This window comes from Periophthalmus magnuspinnatus, chromosome 19, assembly GCF_009829125.3.
Source record: "Periophthalmus magnuspinnatus isolate fPerMag1 chromosome 19, fPerMag1.2.pri, whole genome shotgun sequence".
Classification (NCBI taxonomy): Eukaryota; Metazoa; Chordata; class Actinopteri; order Gobiiformes; family Gobiidae; genus Periophthalmus; species Periophthalmus magnuspinnatus.
This window is the reverse complement of record NC_047144.1, coordinates 1260884-1284098: the sequence shown is the minus strand read 5'-3', so window position 1 is coordinate 1284098 and position 23215 is coordinate 1260884. Positions and strand designations below refer to the sequence as shown.

The 23215-nt window shown below is 46.0% G+C and overlaps 1 protein-coding gene and 1 long non-coding RNA gene across 2 annotated transcripts in view; one reads left to right on the top strand and one right to left on the bottom strand.

Moving 5' to 3' along the window:
• Positions 1 to 23215, bottom strand: part of LOC129456146 (NLR family CARD domain-containing protein 3-like) — a 217679-nt gene that overhangs the window by 148556 nt on the left and 45908 nt on the right. The window lies entirely within an intron of this gene.
• LOC129457187 (uncharacterized) lies at positions 10932 to 11947 on the top strand. Its single transcript, XR_008649141.1, has 3 exons — positions 10932 to 10983; positions 11657 to 11785; positions 11868 to 11947. It is a non-coding gene; the product is annotated as an uncharacterized LOC129457187 (long non-coding RNA).

Genomic DNA, 23215 nt, shown 5'->3' with positions numbered 1-23215 from the left:
AAGAGGAGTCAGGACCAGACACTCGGCGCCGGGACGTCCACGTGTTTCACGTGATTATGCTCATGGGTTTTTCTTTTCCAGTGCCTTTCAGCAGCGCCCAGCCCGTTACATCTGTGGGCTGCTCAGGGGAAAGGCGCTCCAGTGGGCGGAGGCTAAATTTTCCCATTCTGCCTTGGACAATACAGACTTCAGGACTTTTTTGAATGAGTTTAAGTTGGTTTTTAGTCACCCCCACTATCAAGCTGATGCCGCCTCCCGCCTGCTAGGCTTATCCCAGGGGTCCAGGTCTGTGGCGGATTTCACTATTGAATTTTGGACATTCGCTGCTGAAGTTGACTGGTCGGATAGTGCGCTTAAGGCTGTGTTTTTGAGAGGACTGAACGACTCATTAAAGGATGAATTAGCTGCACGAGATGAGCCCTCCGACCTGAGAGCCCTTATCATGCTGACCAACCGCATAGACCATCGACTACGGGCGCATCGACGGGAGACCCGTCCTTCCCCTGTGCGGACCGTGGCCCGCCTCCCGTCACCGGCTGCGGAGGAGCTCATGCAAATCGGGAGAGCGCGCCTATCTGCCAAGGAGCGTGTGCGGCGCCGCGAGGCGGGGGAGTGCTTCTACTGCGGAGTTAGGGGGCATTTCGTCGCCTCCTGCCCAGCTCAGCCCAAAGGGAAGGGCCCACCAGTGGCCCTGGGAGTACTCCCAGCTACGCTCTGCCTCTGCTCTAAGACCTTGTCTGTCCAGGCTCTGGTGGACTCCGGGGCCGAAGAAGACTTTATTGATCGTCAGTTGGCAGAACAGTGGGGAATCAGCCTGGAGCCTCTGGATCGCCCCCTCACTGCTCGTGCCCTCAACGGTTTGCTTTTAGCCCGAGTCACTCACGTTACAGAACCTATTACTATGCTTTTGTCTGGGAGCCACCATGAAACCCGTAAGTTCTATGTCGTCACCACCCCTTCCTCGCCATTGGTTCTGGGCTACCCCTGGCTAAGGGCCCACAACCCGGTCATTGACTGGGCCCGGGGTAAGATTGCGGGGTGGAGTTCCGCCTGCCATGCGGGGTGTTTACGGTCGGCCCGGTCTCCTGCGGAGGGAGCTCCCGAAGGCGCCTGACCTGTCCCTGGTTCTGGAGGAGTATCACGACCTGCGGGACGTCTTCAGTAAGGACCGGGCCCTCTCTCTGCCTCCTCACCGTCCCTATGACTGTGCCATTGACCTTTTGCCCGGGGCCCCCTTACCCACTAGCCGCCTCTACAATCTGTCCCAGCCTGAGAGAGAGAGACTATGGAGCGGTATATTCAGGACTCTGTGGCCGCAGGAATTATCCGCCCTTCCTCCTCCCCTGTGGGGGCGGGGTTTTTCTTCATGGCCAAGAAAGACAAGACCCTTTGCCCATGTATAGATTATAGAGGCCTAAATGACATTACTGTTAAAAATAAGTATCCACTTCCCCTTATTGACTCTGCTTTTACCCCTCTCCACGGCGCCACTATATTTTCTAAATTAGACTTACGTAATGCTTATCATTTGGTGCTGGTGAGGGAGGGGGATGAGTGGAAAACGGCCTTTAAAACCCCCATTGGACATTTTGAATATTTGGTTATGCCCTTCAGACTCACAAATGCCCCCGCAGTGTTCCAAGCCCTAATCAATGATGTTCTCCGCAATTTTCTTAATCAGTTTGTTTTTGTATATTTGGACGATATTCTAATCTTTTCCAGGTCGTTGCAGGAGCACAGACAGCACGTCCGCCTGGTGTTGCAACGTCTGATGGAGAACAAGCTGTTTGTCAAGGCCGAAAAGTGTGACTTTCACGCCAACCAGGTTAGTTTCCTGGGGTTCATAGTGGGGCGGGGCCAGGTCAAGGCAGACCCGGAGAAGATTAAAGCCGTGAGGGACTGGCCAACCCAGTGACGTGCGGTGAGGTTCATGGTTGGTGAGGAACTGACTCCTTTAGTGTCAGATTTACAAATATATAAACCAAAAAGGGTCGCTTATTGAATTGGCTGCTGGGTATTTCATATCTCATCAGCATTCTTCACAAAACACGCACGCACACACACGGTACATATTACAGATATGTAAAGGTAAAAAAACGTGCATTTGCTCTACACCCTCCCTGTGTTGTAGTGATGCTCGGGTCAGGATATTTTCAACCCGCGGGGCCCCGCATGTACGGCAAAATATTACCCGCCCCGTGCGGCTGCCTCTATTTTTCGAACCCGCCTCGACACGATGCACAGAAATAATATTCATAATAAGCAGCATTATTTCAACCTGCATTTCGTGGGAAAAAAACTGATCAGCCCCAACCTGAACCGAGATCAAATGAGAATTGAGAATTTCAACATAAAATCTGCCGGTTTTCCTTTACCTTGGCATTGTGGATGCTAACGTTGAGCCTCCGCTGTTCGTTTAAAGCCAAATCGATCCTTGAGTTTCCAAAAGTTTTTAAAGCAATTTGGCTTTGGATGTGAGTGGTCGATCTCTCATGTTTGCTGAGGCTTCGTGGTAAATCTTTCATGTCACAATATCCCGTGTTAGTCCAGACATTGTCACAAGTTGAGAACAGAAGGCAGGGGAAGCAGTAAAGACGTTTTTTCGAAGGACAGCCACACAGCCACTCTTTTCGGGTGTACCACTCCGTTTGAAAAGAGCGCGTTATCTTCTGTCCCGAAGTTTGAAGCAAACCTTTTAGCTCCGGTGTTGGTCTACCCGTGTTAATCACGTCCACTTTTGACTGAAAGTCCAGTTTTGAGAAAATTTTAAGCTTCGATATATAATCCTCTTCCATTTTGGCAGTCCGGCGTAGCTAGCAAAATATAAAAGGGATCGCACTTGACTCGCCTGGGCCTGGCGCCTCTGCGTAGAAGAACAGCACACGTACCCGTTGGCTCACGTACGCCCTCTTCAGTGCGGCAGAGAACTATCTGCCTCACCCTGCGCCTTTTCACCGCGGTTTTATTTTCCATCAGCAAAACCAAATATGTCACTAACAAACATTAAACTTTAATGGTTAATAAAGACATTAGCCAGAGTGGAAAATCAGGTCAAATAAACGTATCTGCAAACATTATATTGGAAACATGCAGATATATGGCAAGCAGCACGGGCCAATTGCATGTATCAACCCAGTTTGTAATGGATGGCGCATTCAGAGGTGAGGCTTGACTCGTTGCTGCCGCACCTCTCGTTTCATCCCTGTATTTAAACAGGTAATAGGGAAATTCGGCGATTTTGACAATAAAAAATGTTCGAAATGAGTTGTACATAAAAATCAATGGACAAATATTAATATAAATTTGATGTTATAATTATTTATTTTTTTTACTTGTCATGATGACAGGTGAGGCTCTGCCTCCCCTGCCTCCCCTGACCGCACGTCCCTGGGCCAACCCCTACTAACCGAAAACAACTACAGAGATTCATAGGATTTGTAAACTTTTACAGAAGGTTTATCATAGACTTTAGCCGAGTTATTTCCCCTCTCGCTAGACTCACATCCCCTGCCCAACCTTTCACTTGGTCCCTGGAGGCTCAGTCGGCTTTTGAAAGACTTAAGACTATGTTTACTTCAGCGCCTATCTTGTACCAGCCTGACCCCTCCCGGCAGTTCATTGTAGAAGTGGACGCCTCCGACACCGGGGTAGGGGCGGTCCTTTCCCAGAGGTTCGACCCCCACGATCGGTTATTCTCCTGTGCCTTCTTCTCCCGGCGTTTGTCCCCAGCGGAGGCCAACTATGACGTGGGGGATCGCGAGCTGCTCGCCGTCAAGCTGGCCCTGGAGGAGTGGCGGCACTGGCTGGAGGGGGCGGAGCTACCGTTTCTGGTATGGACAGATCATAAGAACATTTCGTACATTCAATCTGCTAAACGTCTTAACTCTCGCCAAGCCCGCTGGTCCTTGTTTTTTAGTTGTTTTAACTTTACCCTCGCTTACCGCCCGGGGACCCGTAATGTGAAGCTGGACTCCCTCTCCCGCCAGTTTGCTCAAGAGGAAGCAAGCTCCGCTCCGGAGGCTATCCTCCCCTCGTCCCGTGTGGTTGCTGCCCTCCACTGGGAGATTGAGGACTTGGTGCAGGAGGCCCAGCGAGATTTCCCCGACCCAGGTAACGCTCCCCCCGGCACATTATTTGTCCCCGATTCTGTCCGCTCTCAGGTACTGCAATGGACTCATGGATCCCGTTTTGCCTGCCACCCCGGAGCTTCCCGCACTCTTTCCCTGCTTTGGCGACATTTCTGGTGGCCTACTATGGACAGAGATACCAGGGCTTACGTCGCCGCTTGTCCAGTGTGTGCCCGGGGGAAGTCTTCCCACTCGCCCCCGTCTGGTCTGCTGCATCTGCTTCCTGTCCCGAGTCGACCGTGGTCTCACGTGGCGGTGGATTTCGTGACCGGCCTTCCCCCATCCCAGGGTAACACTATAATTTTAACTATTGTGGACCGTTTTTCTAAGGCAGCTCACTTCGTTGCCTTGCCCAAGCTCCCGACAGCCAAGGAGACGGCTGACCACCTTACTAACCACGTTTTTCGCCTTCACGGCATCCCTCTAGACATTGTGTCCGACAGGGGGACCCAATTCACCTCCCAGGTCTAGCGCTCCTTTTGTGAGGGGCTGGGGGCTTCGGTTAGCCTCACCTCTGGGTTTCATCCTAAATCCAACGGACAGACCGAGCGCTCTAACCAGGATCTGGAGATTGCTCTTCGCTGTGTGGTTTCCGCCAACCCGTCCGCCTGGAGTACCTACCTCCCGTGGATTGAATACTCCCACAACTCACTGGTGAGTTCCACCACGGGAGTTTCTCCGTTTCAGGCCTCGCTGGGATATCAACCACCACTCTTCCCCTCCGAGGAGAAAGACCTGGCGGTGCCGTCTGTCCAGCACCACCTCCATCGCTGCCGTCGGGTCTGGAGGAAAACTCGGACCGCACTCCTTAAGTCTGACCGCTGTCGCATCCCTGCTCCCAAGTACGCACCTGGCCAGTCGGTATGGTTATCCGCCAAGAATATCTGATAGGTTCACAACCTATATTACAGTTCAAAAGAGAAGAGAAGACAAGAGAGATTATTTTGTCTCAATATTGAGGAGAAAAAGCGGGGAGGCAAAACCTTCAGTTACAACATCACAGTTAAACCTCGCACCCTGTTTCTGAAGGCCCACCATTTTTCTCCTCCTTTTATTAAAGTTAGGAAACCCTAGTTACAAACACATACACTGCTGCTCTGAAGGGATGGGGGGACATATACTGTAAAAACATATGACGAAATTCACAGAGAAACATTCTGTTTTTGCATTTCCAGAAGGTCACTCTTCCCCTTCGCACAAACATCCTCCCATGATGTTTCTGTTTTAGGTTTCACAGTGACCTTCTTCCCGTGGGATCCTGCACTTTCAAAAGACATTTTCTGCAAGACTCAAGAACAAACATTAGTGCAGATTACATAGTTTACATAATTTAATATAATGATTATAATAAAGAGTGAACATTACAGTACCTTTAAAATTAACAGTGAGATAATATAACTTGAATATATATTTTGAATCCATCAAAGATATATGGAGTTATACAGCAAAATATATAAAAGTTATTTACCTTTTTCCATTACTACATGACTCCATATATCTTATTTCATATATCGTCTGGTGATGTACATTTACTTTCTTAGGGACACAACTAACGATTATTATTGTCACACGGATTGTGTTTTTTATTTCTCTCATTAAAAAGAAATCAAAATATCAATAATAATGTCCTGCTCATAAACTCTATATAAATGGATCTGTTCAAAGTCTGATCTCTCTGCTCCAAACCTCATGTTTTTAGTGACACTTTCAACAATATATGAAAAGTCCAGAGTGTCCCTTTATGTGCACAATGCTCAGTAGCCTACAGGTGGCAGCACTGTGTTGCTTTTATTGCTAGATTTCCTGTTCTGACGTAAACAAAACCTGATGTTTGGCTTTTAGTTCACTTTATATATGACTTAAAGGTACAGTTTGTAACTTTTCTGATCAAAGGTCCGCCACCTGCTCATGGTATTATAGTTCTGCCTAGAATGTTCCCCAGTGTGGCATTAAACCTATCTATCCACAAGACGAGCAGGGCAAGTGACAGGTCAGCTCTATGGAGAAACACATGCTTTTCAGGATATTTTTGAAATGGGTCAGTGTAATGCCATACTGTGGAACATTCAATAACGGAGACAAGCAGAAACGTGACATTGTGCTTCTTAAAAATCTTAGTTCTGTTGTGTCGTAACCAGCGTGGCGTAAGGACCAAAGGTGCAGACTCACGATGGTTAACAATGTCTTTATTCACACACGTGATAACAAAGGAAATAGTTCAAAACTTAGTTCAGAGTCTTAGTACGGCATGAGTCAAAATCCATAGATGCTGGGGAGCGTAGGTGCGGGGCGCGATCCAGAGCCCAGGGATGCGTCGCGGAGAGCAGAGACGGGAACAGGGAACAGCCAGGACCGGAGCGAGGACACAAGACCATACCAGAGCAGAGGTGCAGGGGCAGGGGAGATCCGGAGCTGGTTCTCGGCGGATTCCTGGAGGAGGGCAGAAAAGTTCCAATAAACACGAGAGTACAAGGATCAACAAGGTGTAAAGCCAAAAGCATAGTCACGTGGAGTACGCGGACGTTCCGGTGCCGAGTGACTCGTCCAGACCCCTCTTATCCACGGCAGGTGGTGTTGATTGCGTTGATGGAAGGCAGGTGCGCGCGGGAGGAGTCAGGATTCCGCCCAGCTCCGGAGACAGACAGGTGAGGGAGACGAGGGTGCAGGGAGAGCAAGACAGGGATCATGACATGTTGAGACATTTAAAAGTCAGTCGACCACAGAGCGTCACATAAAACAGAAACAGACAAGACACAGGAACAGAAGAAGAAAACACCAACATATCCTGTCTAGAGAGGATTAAATGCCAGGGCCTTTAACCCGTCATTACCTTTCAGTGTTTACAGGTTCATACACTTCTTTCTTCCCTCAGTCTTGGTTCCGCCTCGTTTCCGTCAGTGAAACTTTTCTTCTGGTCGTTCCGTGAAAACATTAGCGTGGCTGGGTAGACCAAAGACACAGTATATAGTTTTGAATAGTTGTTTGCCCCTGTGCTCATGTCCATCTCTGTGAAGCCCTTGTCCTTTAGAATGTTCTGAAACCTGCTGTTCTGTTGTGTTCAGTCTGAAGTCGTGTTAGAACTGAGTTAAATGTCAGAATGGCGTCACGAACAGGATCCTCCTCCATTCATCCTGTTGGTGACGCCATTGTGTGAAGGAGCTGCTGTTGCTGAACAACTATTAACTCTAACACAGGACATATTTAGATCAGTCCTCACCCAAAACAACGTATTAACATGTTTGCTAAGTCGCTCCCCCTTCAGAGCACCATCACAACACAATCAGCTGCATCCCACTAATGAAACTACTGCACATCACACCAGGTTTGTCACGTCATAGTGCACAGTTTTGTGTCATGTTTTTGTATATTTATGGAGAATTGTTGTGTGGAGCATGGGTGATGTAGGCTTGTGGGTGGAGCTTTGAACAGAATCTTACTGCTAGCCATGAGGAGGGTTTGAATAGGGCCCTGGAAAGATCACTAGATTACTCAAAATGTATGGATGACGTCTAAAACCTCTTCAGATGTTTTTTGATAACATGGTCAATGATTTTGCATAATACTCCCTCTTTAATGTCAGATTTGAAAGGAGCTGAACTCAACAAGCAAGTTGAAAATACATTTAGGTGTTTTGTCTGTTGAATATTAAAACTAAATTCATTTGGCAAATAAATAAACATATGAAAAAGAGCTTGGATTTTAAAAGATAGAAGAGAACAGTCCAATAAGGTTCAAAATATAAGAACCATAGACTGTTTATATAAATGTACATAGCTAACATGCTAGTTGCTACATTCTTAAAATCTTCGTATTAACCCACTCTACGTGATCCTTTTATTTTACTATTGTGTTTACTATTGTGTAAATAAGACAAATCAGACAAATTAAAAACAAACCAGGCTCCTTCTTTCCCTGAGGTCACTCCCACTAGCATTAGCAACAGATTTGATTGACGTTGTTGCTAAGCGCCTGATCCATACTAAACCAGTGGTGCTTTAGTACAGAGTGAGGCTCTAACTGCTCCAGCCTGAGCTTCATTTGACTGGAGCTGAACGCTGTGGGTGATGTCACACTCACTTAGTCCACTTCTTTATACAGTCTGTGATTAGAACAATAGACCAGAACCTTTATTTGTCCACAATGGAGAAATTACAGTGTTGCAACACAAAGTTCAGGAACAGAAGAAAGGCAGAAATGTGCTTAAATCTAACCAATCTAACTCGAATTTTAGAAATACTTAAGATACAAAAATGTGTAAAATAAAATAAACGACTAAACTAATAAACACATAGAACTCTGTGAGTCGACATTATATATCGTCTTATTACTGATATAAAACTAGAATTTGGGTTGGACACTTTCTAAATAATCCACAGAACATTCAAAGTTCACCAGTTTACCAACAAAATGAAGAAGACCAAGAGGAACAATCTTTTGAACTGTTCCAAAGGGATGAAGAGGAAGAGCACGCTGCCATCTAGAGGTGCAAAGTGACACTGCAAACACATTATCAATTATCACATTAAAATCACCATGACTTCATTTTTACCGCTGCAGAACATTTGTGCTCCAGAAGGGGGCAGCACAGTTCTTTAGAGACTCATTACAAATCAGCCATTTAGGCCCCTGTCTCTTGTCCCACTAAGAATGATAAAAAGTGACATTTACACACATGATAATTCAGGAGTTTGTGTGAGTTGTGTCTTTCGGGGTTGTAATCTGTGGTGATTCAAATCTCTGTGTGCGTTACCATGGATACAAACTGAACATCATATCGTGTTATTGCAGTTTTTATCTCTGAGCTCACATTTTCAGAGTCTGTCCCTCCATGTCCCTACACATTTTCATAAGTCACTTTTTTCTACAGTTTGAGACGGTCACTCTCCCTTTGAGTTTCATTAAATGTACTAATCTGAGCGATCCTCGGTGTCGGCTGTGTTCACCTTCTACACTTTGATGATGTCATAGTTTCAGTTGGGAGCAGTGGCAGCTTAAATCCAAAGGGTTTCAAAGTCGAGTGAAATGGTGAAAATCTTCCGTCCACTAATCTCCGGATCCACAGGCAGACACACCTCTACACCTGGAAGTACAAGGTCCTGTACAGATCAGAGAGAGACAGGACTTCAGAAGGGCCATATGGGCTGTCATTTAAATCACAACATCTGAAACTACTTAAGAACAGAATCAAGTCTGCTGATTTCTGGTTTGGAACATTTGCGACGTCACCGTAAACATCATCACAACAAAGTGCGGCGCTGTCGGCCGCTCCTGTGGACAGCTGCACGTCACACAAGCCACAACTGTCTCTGAGAACAGATTTATTGTATAAGCAGCTCTTGAGGTCAAAACATGTCCACTGTGTACTGTCTGCATTGGTCCAATCATCAGGAGGTGTGTGTTAGCATGCTAGTAGTTGCCGTGTTTGTAAAACTCTACTCTGGATAAACTGTTGTTGTGTTTTCCAGCTCAAAGTGGCTGGCACTCCGTGTAGACGCTCTGAGGACAGCTGTGACCTGCCCGAGTTCTGCTTAGGGACAAGTGCGTTTTGTCCAGATGATTTTTACCTGATGGATGGACTTCAGTGTCAGAGCGGAGCGGCGTACTGCTACGAGGGACGCTGCCAAACCTACGACTACCAATGCAGACGGGGTCAAAGGTCAGAGGGAGCAAAATATACACATTTGATTTGGTTCATGTCATAACACACTAGTCTTATACGTGCAGCACATCCCCATAATCCAGTACTGAGAGGAAGGCTGTTTGTCTGGTTTCTTTTCTGGAATTTATTGGGATACCATATTTTTTCTGAAATAAAATGATAATTTTTGTTTTAAACTGTTACATAATTCCGAGATATGTTTTTTTTTAAAGGATAAGTTTTCATAAAGTGTTGACTCTTTGAATTCCTAGAGCTCTTTGAATTCCTAGAGCGAATTCCTAGAGGTTTATTATTCCTGAATAAACCTTCAGCCAGACGCTGGTGAATCCAACTAAACTTCTTTTCTCGACTTTAGCTCCGTGTGTATAAGAGATTTGAAGTCTCCGTCACCTGGGACTGTTGTAGTTTAATGTGAGTGGAGCCCATGTGCACTATCACAGTGGACATGTCCACACGATTGGACAGAGTGTCTGTGAGTGTGGTGTTCATGTGTTATACCTCAGCTCCAGGCGGCTCTCGGTTTCAGCCCGTGGGATGGCTACATGACGAACCATAGACCGACCCATGAGGAGCCGGGGCAGGTCTTAGGTCTGACTTGTCTCCTCCAGGGCAGTGGACGAGTGTCCTCCATCATATTCATTGTTGATAGAACTTGAATTTAATTCATTTTTTAAATGTCTGTACAGTCCTAAATCACAACAGCAGTGGCCTCACAGGTTTATCAAAACTGTTTTAACCAACAGAAAGTGTCAGAATCAACAGTGGAACAGTCACTGGTCCAGAAACTAGTGGCAACTTTAGAAATGCAGTAGTGCAAGTAAAACAATGTACGATTAAACAGAACATGAATTATAAATGCAGTAGTTTCAAGTCTCAGTATTGGACTAAACTGGCCCCAGTTGTAGAAAACAGGGATGTAAATACTGAACAGATCATGGAGAGTTTGTCTTTAGTCCTGGTTTAGTTCTCTCCTCCGAATTTGTGTCCTACTGGACATTTCAGGAGTATCAGACTAAATGAGGTCTACACAGACACAGAGCTCAGGGGCAGCCTCCTGTCACTCACTCGCATGAAGCCCCGCCCACCTGGGGTGCAGCCAATAGAGGAGCAGCTCTGAGTCACTCCCAGAAGAGCAAATGAACAGCCTCTTCAGCTGCACAGTCTCTGAGACACTTTGGACTCTTTGGATCCACTCAGGTTTCACTAGTTTGATTCTATTTAACACTGGGTTTAGCCCTGGTTTAGTCCTGGTTTAGTCCTGGCTTAGTCCTGTTTTTTTCCCCTGGGTTTACTTCTAAATTTTAGATCTGGTTTAATACTGATTTAGTTCAGACCTGAGTTAGTCCTGGTTTATTTCCTGGTTAAAGTTCTTATTCTTGAATAGACATAATTGTGTTTTTCAATGGTTTTAAATGACATTTATTTCACACATTTATAAAGATTTGCTTCAGCTGAATTCTGGCAGTGACTTAAATGAGTCTTTGATTTTGGTCGTGTCTTTTGGTTCATTCTGTGGCTTTTTCATTTCTAATGATTTAATATTTCATTACATTTGAAGTGTTGCTTTTATTTCTCTTTATTTCTGCTACAGCTATTTGTGAGATCTTCTTGAGTCATAGAAAATATTGTCTGGATTTACATAGTTACATAAAGTTCCAAAATATACAGTTTAATTTCATAGTAATAAAAGTATTGAACACAAGGCTCATGGCAGGAATGTCATGTGTCGACTTCCACAGTGCAGCACTGATGTGTTACTGATGTGAAACAAAACCATTCATCTGTGGCTCCACCAGTACAAAAACACATTTACACAGAAAAACAACATAAACTCTGTTGAGTTACACTGCAGATACATGTTTGATTTTAGAGTGGACTTTTTGCAGTGGCTTCATGCGTCGGCTCCTCCTGAGGGTCTGAGATCACATGAACCTGGACTGAGCATGGATCAGAGAGAGACCAGAGAGGACGGAGCCCCTCCCTCTATAAAAGCTCACAGGTAAGAGAGGATCACTAACACTCCACCACTGTTCTCCATGTCAGAGCTCAGACTAAAGCCACTGCTCCATCTGTGTCCACAGACCTGCTCCTGGGGCCAGCGCCGTCTCACTCAAGAGTGATGACTCTATGGGACAAGGGACAGAGTTAAAAAGAAAAGATGGTTCACAGTAAGTCAGACACAACACCTGATAATGTCAGGACTTTATGTTCACAGCCTTTTTAGAATGATATGGATGACTCAAGTGGAGGAGTTCAAGTATCTCGGGGTCTTGTTCACGAGTGAGGGAAGGATGGAGCGTGAGATTGACAGGCGGATCGGTGCAGTGTCTGCAGTGATGCGGTCGCTGTATCGAACAGATGTGGCGAAGAAGGAGTCCAAAGCCAAAGCTCTCGATTTACCATGAATCTATATTCCTGCCCTCACCTGTGGTCATGAGCTTTGGGTAAGGACATGATCACGGATACAAGTGGCCAGAATGGGTTTCCTCTGCAGGGTGGCTGGGCGTACCCTTAGAGATAGGGTGAGGAGCTCTGTCACACGGGAGGAGCTCAGAGTAGAGTCACTGCTCCTACACATAGAGAGGAACCAGCTGAGGTGGCTCGGGCAGCTGCTCAGGATTGCAAGGCGAGTTTATTTGTACAGCAAAATTCATACACAAAGTAACTCAAAGTGCTTTACAGAATAAGACGGACATTAAAATCACACAAATCAAAACATAAATAATCACAAATAATGATCATAAAATCAACATAAAAAAATAAACAACTCTCAGTCATATGCACAGATAAACAGAACCGTTTGAGCCTGGATTTAAACACTGTCACTGTCTTAAAATTACGTTTTAAAAACAACTTCATGTTTCGGTCTGATGTCTTGTGTTTCAGTCTGATGTCGTGTGTTTCAGTCTGATGTCGTGTGTTTCAGTCTGATGTCGTGTGTTTCAGTCTGATGTCGTGTGTTTCAGTCTGATGTCGTGTGTTTCAGTCTGATGTCGTGTGTTTCAGACTGGACCATGCTGGAGCTCAGTGGTTAACACCAGGACTCAGAAAGTGTAAGTTTTGAGAAACTCCATTTGAAACAGACACTTATTTAAATGGATAAAATGGTCCAAGGACCTCACATAGAATATATATTGTTGTGTGGCCTCAGACTGTGAGGTCCACAGCTGTGTCCATGACTGAATCCAGAGTTCTTCTTAAAGCAGATCCTGAAGAGTCCAGTCTGGAGCTGTGTAACTGCACTCATGTTTCAGCTCAAACACAACAGTGATCTTCATTCTTCTTCTGGAGACAGTGGATTTAAACCAATCCCCTGTTCTCCTCTCCTTCATATAGAGACATTTTAAAGGAGAAAGTCTGTGTCATGGAGCACAGAGGAGTGTAGGAATGTGTGGAGTGACGTCAGAGACTGGAGCTGCACTTTGTCACTGCAGCAACAAACTCAAGTTTTACACTGAAAAGAATCTGAAATAGATGTGAGGCTCTGAAACTAAAGGAAATATAGAGCTGAAGCAAAAGAAACATGAGCCAAATATAAGACTGACATGATTCACAAATAAAATCATCAGAATAAAAATACATTCATCATAAATAATTGACTTTAAATCCATCTTTCATGAATAGATTGACCCATATTAAACTATAATTAAATGTGTGTCTCCACATGGGACTAACTGCTGCTGTGTTGTGTCTTCTCTCCATCAGATTTCTGTGATCTCACTCTGGATCCAAACACAGCTCACAGAAACCTCAAACTGTCTGACAACAACAAGAAGGTGACACGTGTGACAGAGGAGCAGCCGTATCCAGATCATCAGGACAGATTTGACGACTGGGAACAGATTCTGTGTTCCACTGGTCTGACTGGTCGCTGTTACTGGGAGGTCCAGTGGAGTGGAAGGGTTTTTATATCAGTGTCTTACAGAGAAATCAGAAGAAAAGGAGAGAGTGTTGACAGTTTGTTTGGAGCCAATGATCAGTCCTGGAGTCTGTTCTGTTCTGGAGGTGGTTTCTCTGTTTACAATAATAACAAACGCACCTCCCTCCCTCAGTCCTGCTCCTCTTCTGGGACAGTCTCAGTGTTTGTGGACTGTCCTGCTGGCTCTCTGTCCTTCTACACAGTCTCCTCTGACCAACTGACCCACCTCCACACCTTCAACACCACATTCACTCACACTCTGATCCCTGGGTTTAGGCTCTGGACTGACTCCTCAGTGTCTCTGTGTCCGACAGACTCACCCTCCTCTGTGTAAAATACAACAGTCAAATCTGTAGAAAAATCACTTTGTAAATGTTGATTTTATTGATTTTTTTTTTTTTTTTTTTAAGAGCCTGTTTTGCTTTGCTTCGCTGCCTTGTTTTCTCTCCCCTCACCTTTGCTTTGTTTTGTCTTGTTCTGAGTTGTTCCTCCATTTGTTTCATTTCACCTTGTTTCATTTAATTTGGGCCACTGCGAGTTCGCCTCTTTTTAGTGCCGTTGTTCTGGGCAGAGCTTGGACTGGTGCACCTGAGCTCTGTGCGCTGAGCTGAATTCTGCCCTGGACTTTAAAGTGCACGACAGACATGACACACTGTTATAATGAGGACTTTAAAGTGCACGACAGACACGACACACTGTTATGAGGACTTTAAAGTGTGCGACAGACACGACACACTGTTATAATGAGGACTTTAAACTCCCAGAGCAGCGGCAGATTTTCTGAAAGACAAAACTTCACTGTGGACTGAGGGAGACTTTGTTCATTTATTTTTGCAGCTAAGACACTTGGACACACCAGTGATCATCAGAGACTGTTTATTGTACAAAAGACTGTGTATAGAGCCCATTTAGTTCTATTATATGACTGGTTTAGTTCAGTTGTTCTTATTTGTTGTTATCCCTTGTTGCACCACTAGATTATTATTTTGCATGGAAGCATCGGCTCTGTCTCAGACTGACTTAATGTCTGAATTATAGTGTGCGTCCCTGACATCTAAGTATTCTGTGTATTTTGTGATATTATGTTTAGAACTCATACTTATAATTTGACCGTGTGTAGTTTAGAGTTTTGAGTATAACTTTCAAATGTATATACTCCAGCCTCGTGACTAGACTGGCCTCATATCGGTCATGTTGTTTGTTTTCACATTATGTAAATAAACACACGGCCACTTGTGTAATCACCATTTTGATTTTTGATCAACATTGTTTGTATTTGTTTATACCTTCCCTTAGATCACATGTGTCAAACTCAATCAGGGGAAGAGAGAAGGAGAAAGAAAGGAGGACAAAAGAGAAAAGAAGAGAGAGGCAGAAAAAGTGAGAGAGACAGGGGGAGGTGGAGAGAGAGAGGGAGAAAACAGAAAAGGACAAAGAAAGGACATGTTATTTTTGAGACAAGGGAAGGTCAGAGGTGAGTCTGTAGTTGGATAATAGATCAGGTTCAATGGAAATTAAAACAATATTAAAAGGATTTGACAAATTAATAAAAAGGTGAAAGTAAAAATGCTCCATATCCACGTTATTTTCTTCATGACAAAAGTGAAACAAAAAGTCCAGATCACAAAGAAAAGCCTGATGATTGACCCAGTGAAACTCAAACACCGTCTTTCTCTCAGATGTGAGTCAAGTACAAACTCAAACTGTTGTGTAAAAGTGTCAAGATAAAGCCTCCACTGAGCGTTATGGTCGAGATGTGATTACAGTCAAAAAGTCACTGAGGACGTTCAAAAACCCTCGTCTTATATAAGGAACCTGTCATTTCACACTGGAATATTTGTCTCTCTTTTCACAAATGTCGTGATTCCTGTTTTGCTGTCCTTGTGTTCTCGCTCCCCCTCCCTCACCTGCCTGTCTCCGGAGCTGGGCGGAGTCCTGACTCCTCCTGCGCGCACCTGCTTCCCATCAACGCAATCGACACCACCCGCCGTGGATAAGAGGAGTCAGGACCAGACACTCGGCGCCGGGACGTCCACGTGTTTCACGTGATTATGCTCATGGGTTTTTCTTTTCCAGTGCCTTTCAGCAGCGCCCAGCCCGTTACATCTGTGGGCTGCTCAGGGGAAAGGCGCTCCAGTGGGCGGAGGCTAAATTTTCCCATTCTGCCTTGGACAGTACAGACTTCGGGACTTTTTTGAATGAGTTTAAGTTGGTTTTTAGTCACCCCCACTATCAAGCTGACGCCGCCTCCCGCCTGCTAGGCTTATCCCAGGGGTCCAGGTCTGTGGCGGATTTCACTATTGAATTTTGGACATTCGCTGCTGAAGCTGACTGGTCGGATAGTGCGCTTAAGGCTGTGTTTTCGAGAGGACTGAACGACTCATTAAAGGATGAATTAGCTGCACGAGATGAGCCCTCCGACCTGAGAGCCCTTATCACGCTGGCCAACCGCATAGACCATCGACTACGGGCGCATCGACGGGAGACCCGTCCTTCCCCTGTGCGGACCGTGGCCCACCTCCCGTCACCGGCTGCGGAGGAGCTCATGCAAATCGGGAGAGCGCGCCTATCTGCCGAGGAGCGTGTGCGGCGCTGCGAGGCGGGGGAGTGCTTCTACTGCGGAGTTAGGGGGCATTTCGTCGCCTCCTGCCCAGCTCAGCCCAAAGGGAAGGGCCCACCAGTGGCCCTGGGAGTACTGGTGGGTCAGTCACACATCCCAGCCCAAAGCAATAGACTTCTGCTCCCGGCTACACTCTGCCTCTGCTCTAAGACCTTGTCTGTCCAGGCTCTGGTGGACTCCGGGGCCGAAGAAGACTTTATTGATCGTCAGTTGGCAGAACAGTGGGGAATCAGCCTGGAGCCTCTGGATCGCCCCCTCACTGCTCGTGCCCTCAACGGTTTGCTTTTAGCCCGAGTCACTCACGTTACGGAACCTATTACTATGCTTTTGTCTGGGAGCCACCATGAAACCCGTAGGTTCTATGTCGTCGCCACCCCTTCCTCGCCATTGGTTCTGGGCTACCCCTGGCTAAGGGCCCACAACCCGGTCATTGACTGGGCCAGGGGTAAGATTGCGGGGTGGAGTTCCGCCTGCCATGCGGGGTGTTTACGGTCGGCCCGGTCTCCTGCGGAGGGAGCTTCCCCGTCCAGTGACCCCGTCCCTAAGGCGCCTGACCTGTCCCTGGTTCCGGAGGAGTATCACGACCTGCGGGACGTCTTCAGTAAGGACCGGGCCCTCTCTCTGCGTCCTCACCGTCCCTACGACTGTGCCATTGACCTTTTGCCCGGGGCCCCCTTACCCACTAGCCGCCTCTACAACCTGTCCCAGCCCGAGAGAGAGACTATGGAGCGGTATATTCGGGACTCTGTGGCCGCTGGTATTATCCGCCCTTCGTCCTCTCCTGTGGGGGCGGGGTTTTTCTTCGTGGCCAACAAAGACAAGACCCTGCGCCCATGTATAGATTATAGAGGCCTAAATGACATTACTGTTAAAAATAAGTATCCACTTCCCCTTATTGACTCTGCTTTTACCCCTCTCCACGGCGCCACTATATTTTCTAAATTAGACTTACGTAATGCTTATCATTTGGTGCGGGTGAGGGAGGAGGATGAGTGGAAAACGGCCTTTAAAACCCCCATTGGACATTTTGAATATTTGGTTATGCCCTTCAGACTCACAAATGCCCCCGCAGTGTTCCAAGCCCTAATCAATGATGTTCTCCGCGATTTTCTTAATCAGTTTGTTTTTGTATATTTGGACGATATTCTAATCTTTTCCAGGTCGTTGCAGGAGCACAGACAGCACGTCCGCCAGGTGTTGCAACGGCTGTTGGAGAACAAGCTGTTTGTCAAGGCCGAAAAGTGTGACTTTCACGCCAACCAGGTTAGTTTCCTGGGGTTCATAGTGGGGCGGGGCCAGGTCAAGGCAGACCCGGAGAAGATTAAAGCCGTGAGGGACTGGCCAACCCCTACTAACCGAAAACAACTACAGAGATTCATAGGCTTTGTTAACTTTTACAGAAGGTTTTTCAGAGACTTTAGCCGAGTTATTTCCCCTCTCGCTAGACTCACATCCCCTGCCCAACCTTTCACTTGGTCCCTGGAGGCTCAGTCGGCTTTTGAAAGACTTAAGACTATGTTTACTTCAGCGCCTATCTTGTACCAGCCTGACCCCTCCCGGCAGTTCATTGTAGAAGTGGACGCCTCCGACACCGGGGTAGGGGCGGTCCTTTCCCAGAGGTTCGACCCCCACGATCGGTTATTCTCCTGTGCCTTCTTCTCCCGGCGTTTGTCCCCAGCGGAGGCCAACTATGACGTGGGGGATCGCGAGCTGCTCGCCGTCAAGCTGGCCCTGGAGGAGTGGCGGCACTGGCTGGAGGGGGCGGAGCTACCGTTTCTGGTATGGACAGATCATAAGAACATTTCGTACATTCAATCTGCTAAACGTCTTAACTCTCGCCAAGCCCGCTGGTCCTTGTTTTTTAGTTGTTTTAACTTTACCCTCACTTACCGCCCGGGGACCCGTAATGTGAAGCCGGACGCCCTCTCCCGCCAGTTTGCTCAAGAGGAAGCAAGGTCCGCTCCGGAGGCTATCCTCCCCTCATCCCGCGTGGTTGCTGCCCTCCACTGGGAGATTGAGGACTTAGTGCGGGAGGCCCAGCAAGATTTCCCCGACCCAGGTAACGCTCCCCCCGGCACATTATTTGTCCCCGATTCTGTCCGCTCTCAGGTACTGCAATGGACTCATGGATCCCGTTTTGCCTGCCACCCCGGAGCTTCCCGCACTCTTTCCCTGCTTTGGCGACATTTCTGGTGGCCTACTATGGACAGAGATACCAGGGCTTACGTCGCCGCTTGTCCAGTGTGTGCCCGGGGGAAGTCTTCCCACTCACCCCCGTCTGGTCTGCTGCATGGTGGTCTCACGTGGCGGTGGATTTCGTGACCGGCCTTCCCCCATCCCAGGGTAACACTATAATTTTAACCATTGTGGACCGTTTTTCTAAGGCAGCTCACTTCGTTGCCTTGCCCAAGCTCCCGACAGCCAAGGAGACGGCTGACCACCTTACTAACCACGTTTTTCGCCTTCACGGCATCCCTCTAGACATTGTGTCCGACAGGGGGACCCAATTCACCTCCCAGGTCTGGCGCTCCTTTTGTGAGGGGCTGGTGGCTTCGGTTAGCCTCACCTCTGGGTTTCATCCTGAATCCAACAGACTGACCGAGCGCACTAACCAGGATCTGGAGATTGCTCTTCGCTGGGTGGTTTCCGCCAGCCCGTCCGCCTGGAGTACCTACCTCCCGTGGATTGAATACTCTCACAACTCACTGGTGAGTTCCGCAAGGGAGTTTCTCCGTTTCAGGCCTCGCTGGGATATCAACCACCACTCTTCCCCTCCGAGGAGAAAGACCTGGCGGTGCCGTCTGTCCAGCACCACCTCCAGCGCTGCCGTCGGGTCTGGAGGAAGACTCGGGCCGCACTCCTTAAGTCTGGGGCCCGCACCAAGAGGGTGGCCGACCGCTGTCGCATCCCTGCTCCCAAGTACGCACCTGGCCAGTCGGTATGGTTATCCGCCAAGACTATCTGATAGGTTCTTCTGGTCGTTCCGTGTAAACATTAGCGTGGCTGTGTAGACCAAAGACACAGTATATAGTTTTGAATAGTTGTTTGCCCCTGTGCTCATGTCCATCTCTGTGAAGCCCTTGTCCTTTAGAATGTTCTGAAACCTGCTGTTCTGTTGTGTTCAGTCTGAAGTCGTGTTAGAACTGAGTTAAATGTCAGAATGGCGTCACGAACAGGATCCTCCTCCATTCATCCTGTTGGTGACGCCATTGTGTGAAGGAGCTGCTGTTGCTGAACAACTATTAACTCTAACACAGGACATATTTAGATCAGTCCTCACCCAAAACAACGGATTAACATGTTTGCTAAGTCGCTCCCCCTTCAGAGCACGATCACAACACAATCAGCTGCATCCCACGAATGAAACTACTGCACATCACACCAGGTTTGTCACGTCATAGTGCACAGTTTTGTGTTATGTTTTTGTATATTTATGGAGAATTGTTGTGTGGGAGCATGGGTGATGTAGGCTTGTGGGTGGAGCCTCGTACATGGGTGATGTAGGCTTGTGGGTGGAGCTTTGAACAGAATCTTACTGCTAGCCATGAGGAGGGTTTGAATAGGGCCCTGGAAAGATCACTAGATTACTCAATATGTATGGATGACGTCTAAAACCTCTTCAGACGTGTTTTGATAACATGGTCAATGATTTTTGCATAATACTCCCTCTTTAATGTCAGATTTGAAAGGAGCTGAACTCAACAAGCAAGTTGAAAATACATTTAGGTGTTTTGTCTGTTGAATATTAAAACTAAATTCATTTGGCAAATAAATAAACATATGAAAAAGAGCTTGGATTTTAAAAGATAGAAGAGAACAGTCCAATAAGGTTCAAAATATAAGAACCATAGACTGTTTATATAAATGTACATAGCTAACATGCTAGCTGCTACATTCTTAAAATGTTCGTATTAACCCACTCTACGTGATCCTTTTATTTTACTATTGTGTTTACTATTGTGTAAATAAGACAAATCAGACAAATTAAAAACAAACCAGGCTCCTTCTTTCCCTGAGGTCACTCCCACTAGCATTAGTAACAGATTTGATTGACGTTGTTGCTAAGCGCCCGATCCATACTAAACCAGTGGTGCTTTAGTACAGAGTGAGGCTCTAACTGCTCCAGCCTGAGCTTCATTTGACTGGAGCTAAACGCTGTGGGTGACGTCACACTCACTTAGTCCACTTTTTTATACAGTCTGTGATTAGAACAATAGACCATAACCTTTATTTGTCACACAATGGAGAAATTACAGTGTTGCAACACAAAGTTCAAGAACAGCAGAAAGGAAGAAATGTGCTTAAATCGAACCAATCTTAATTTTAGAACTACTTAACCACTTGACGTTCCAACACCTTTACATTACAAGTTAACAGCAATGTACGTGTATTTCTGCGTCACCCACACAAACACTCTACACATCAAATGAAAGCCACGACATTCATCTTTCTGAATATGTAAACTATTCACACCTCTAATCACCACAGTGCTGACAGGAAAGACGTTTTTACAGAGAAGTCAGAAATGTGGATTTGGACTTCACTTTGAGCGCTCTGGTTCTGTCAAACATCAACATATTCAAACAAAGTTGGTCTCATTTGTTCCGTAAAGGTCCAGAGAATATAATCCAGTCAAGAAATTATGTCCACAAAGGAAGTTAGATCCTCCATGTCCAATCTGTTGCAGGAAAGTGTTGCTTCATCACTTTTTTGCATTTATTTTGTCGATTTCAGGCATAATACACTTCTGACAGCACCAACTTTGTTCCTCAGTGCAAAACAAACTTGTTAGCTTGTGATTGACACCAACGTTGTCCAATAAGGTGAGGGCTGTGGGTTACTGGAGCCATGGACAGTGAATGAGAGCTACAGATGACTGAAAGAGTACGCCCCACTCTCCCCTTTCTAGAATCAAGCTGTTCCATTACACATGTTTAGTGATGTTTTCCCCTTAAAGCCAATAAACAGCAGAACACAACGATGCATGACATGCAGTGGTTTACCGTAAACAGACAGACTATGCTGCGCGCGTAAAAGGAGGAAACTGGATGCAAAGATTCTCGCATTAAATTGCGCGTGCGTAATTGCGTAATTTTACACACTGTTTTGCAGCATTTTTGCATTTTAATCATGACAAAACAAAGGAAGTACGCAACCGAGGACAAGTTAAACTAGAGGCATCTCGGACCCGGAGCGGTTCGTGGAGCCGAGGGAAGATCTCATGGTGGACTCAGGAGTAGAGGATACAATGACAGAAGTTGGTCCGAGCAGGACTCGTGTCTAGTGTGTGTTTGTTTCCATTTTGCAGTGTGTGTGTGTTTGTTGAATGTTTGCTGTGTGTGGTTTGTAAATATATATTTATTTTGACCCATACCACTTGTTTTGACTATATTTCATATACAAATATACATTTTATATTGTGTTTTGATATATAAATGTACAGTAATAGAGCAGCTGCAGATACAGATTCCTCTCAGTGTGAGTTTTCAGTTGAGTCTCACTGTCTGTGGGTTGAAACATTCAAAAGTGATTGCACTTTTTCAAATGTCTCCATTCGGATAGGTTTGGAGAGGTCTAAACTTACTGATGATAAAATGATTGTAAAACTCTCATTTTTATAGGTATTGACCTCAAATTTGAAATGTAAGTGGTCAACAATCTTGTCAGTTGAGATATAGTGTATTTTTGTCCCCAGCTCCTACTGTAGCTTTCTACACCATTTTCACAAAAAAAATTTAGGCGAGGATGAGAATTTTTTATTTATTCATTTTTTAATGTGTGTTCCAAAGTGTATAAATGCTCAGCAGACAAACTTACAGTGATCCTGACACCTGTGGGTAAAACTATAGGGTGTTACCTTTACAAAGACCCCAAACTTGTGCATTTTACTACTGAGGGGTCAGTAATGGTGATTATTTTAATTTGGAGACGTCAGAACAAAGGCAATTTCACCAAAATGACTCGGAATGCTAAGGGGTTTTAATGTGATAATTAATAATGTGTTTGCAGTTTCACTTTGCACCTCTAGATGGCGGCGTGCTCTGTCTCTCTCCCTTTGGAAGAGTTCAAAAGATTGTTCCTCTTTGTCTTCTTCAATTATGTTGGTAAACTGGTTTAGTTTGAATGACTAGGACTAGACCAGGACTGAACCAAGACTAAACCAGGACTATGATGAGTCCATTTGCAGATACAGTTCAAATTTTTAGTCCCAGGGCCCACTCAAGACTCAGGGACAGAGGGGGCTCATCCAGGACACGGATCATCCAGGTGAGGGAAGGGGAGGATCTGGTCAGTCATCACCGGGCGGTCAGCGGGAGGGCATCTGAAACATCTGACAGGGAGCAACTTGTGAACAGCAACGAACAGATTCCAGGTGAAGTGCAGTAGAATGTTCTATGTCATGTTCTAACCTCGTTAATATCTTCTGATGTCATTTTTTCTTCAGATGGTGTTAATAAGTCATTATCTAATCTGTGGATTCTGCTCTTTGTGACCCATGTCTTTATAAATCACATCTAATTCAAAGTCTGACTTCTGATTACTGTTTGTTTGATGGAAGGTCATTTTGTGTTTTTGTTTCTTCTCAATGGGAACATTTCATTGTACAGTTGTATTTCATAAATGTTTAGCTCTTTTGGCGTCTCCTCCTTTACATTTTGATTTGAAAGTTTCTTTATGGAGGCGATTGACAAAACGACATGAGATGAACCATGTGAGCAGTGGGCGGGGCTAAACAGTGTGATGTCATTCTGTAGGACTCTGGACTGAGCCTGGATCACAGAGAGAGCAGAGAGGACGCAGCCCCTCCCACCACCAGCAGGGCGGCGCTGGAGAGTCAACACTCTGAACTAAATGGGCCCAATAATAAAATATGAATGATTAACCTTCAT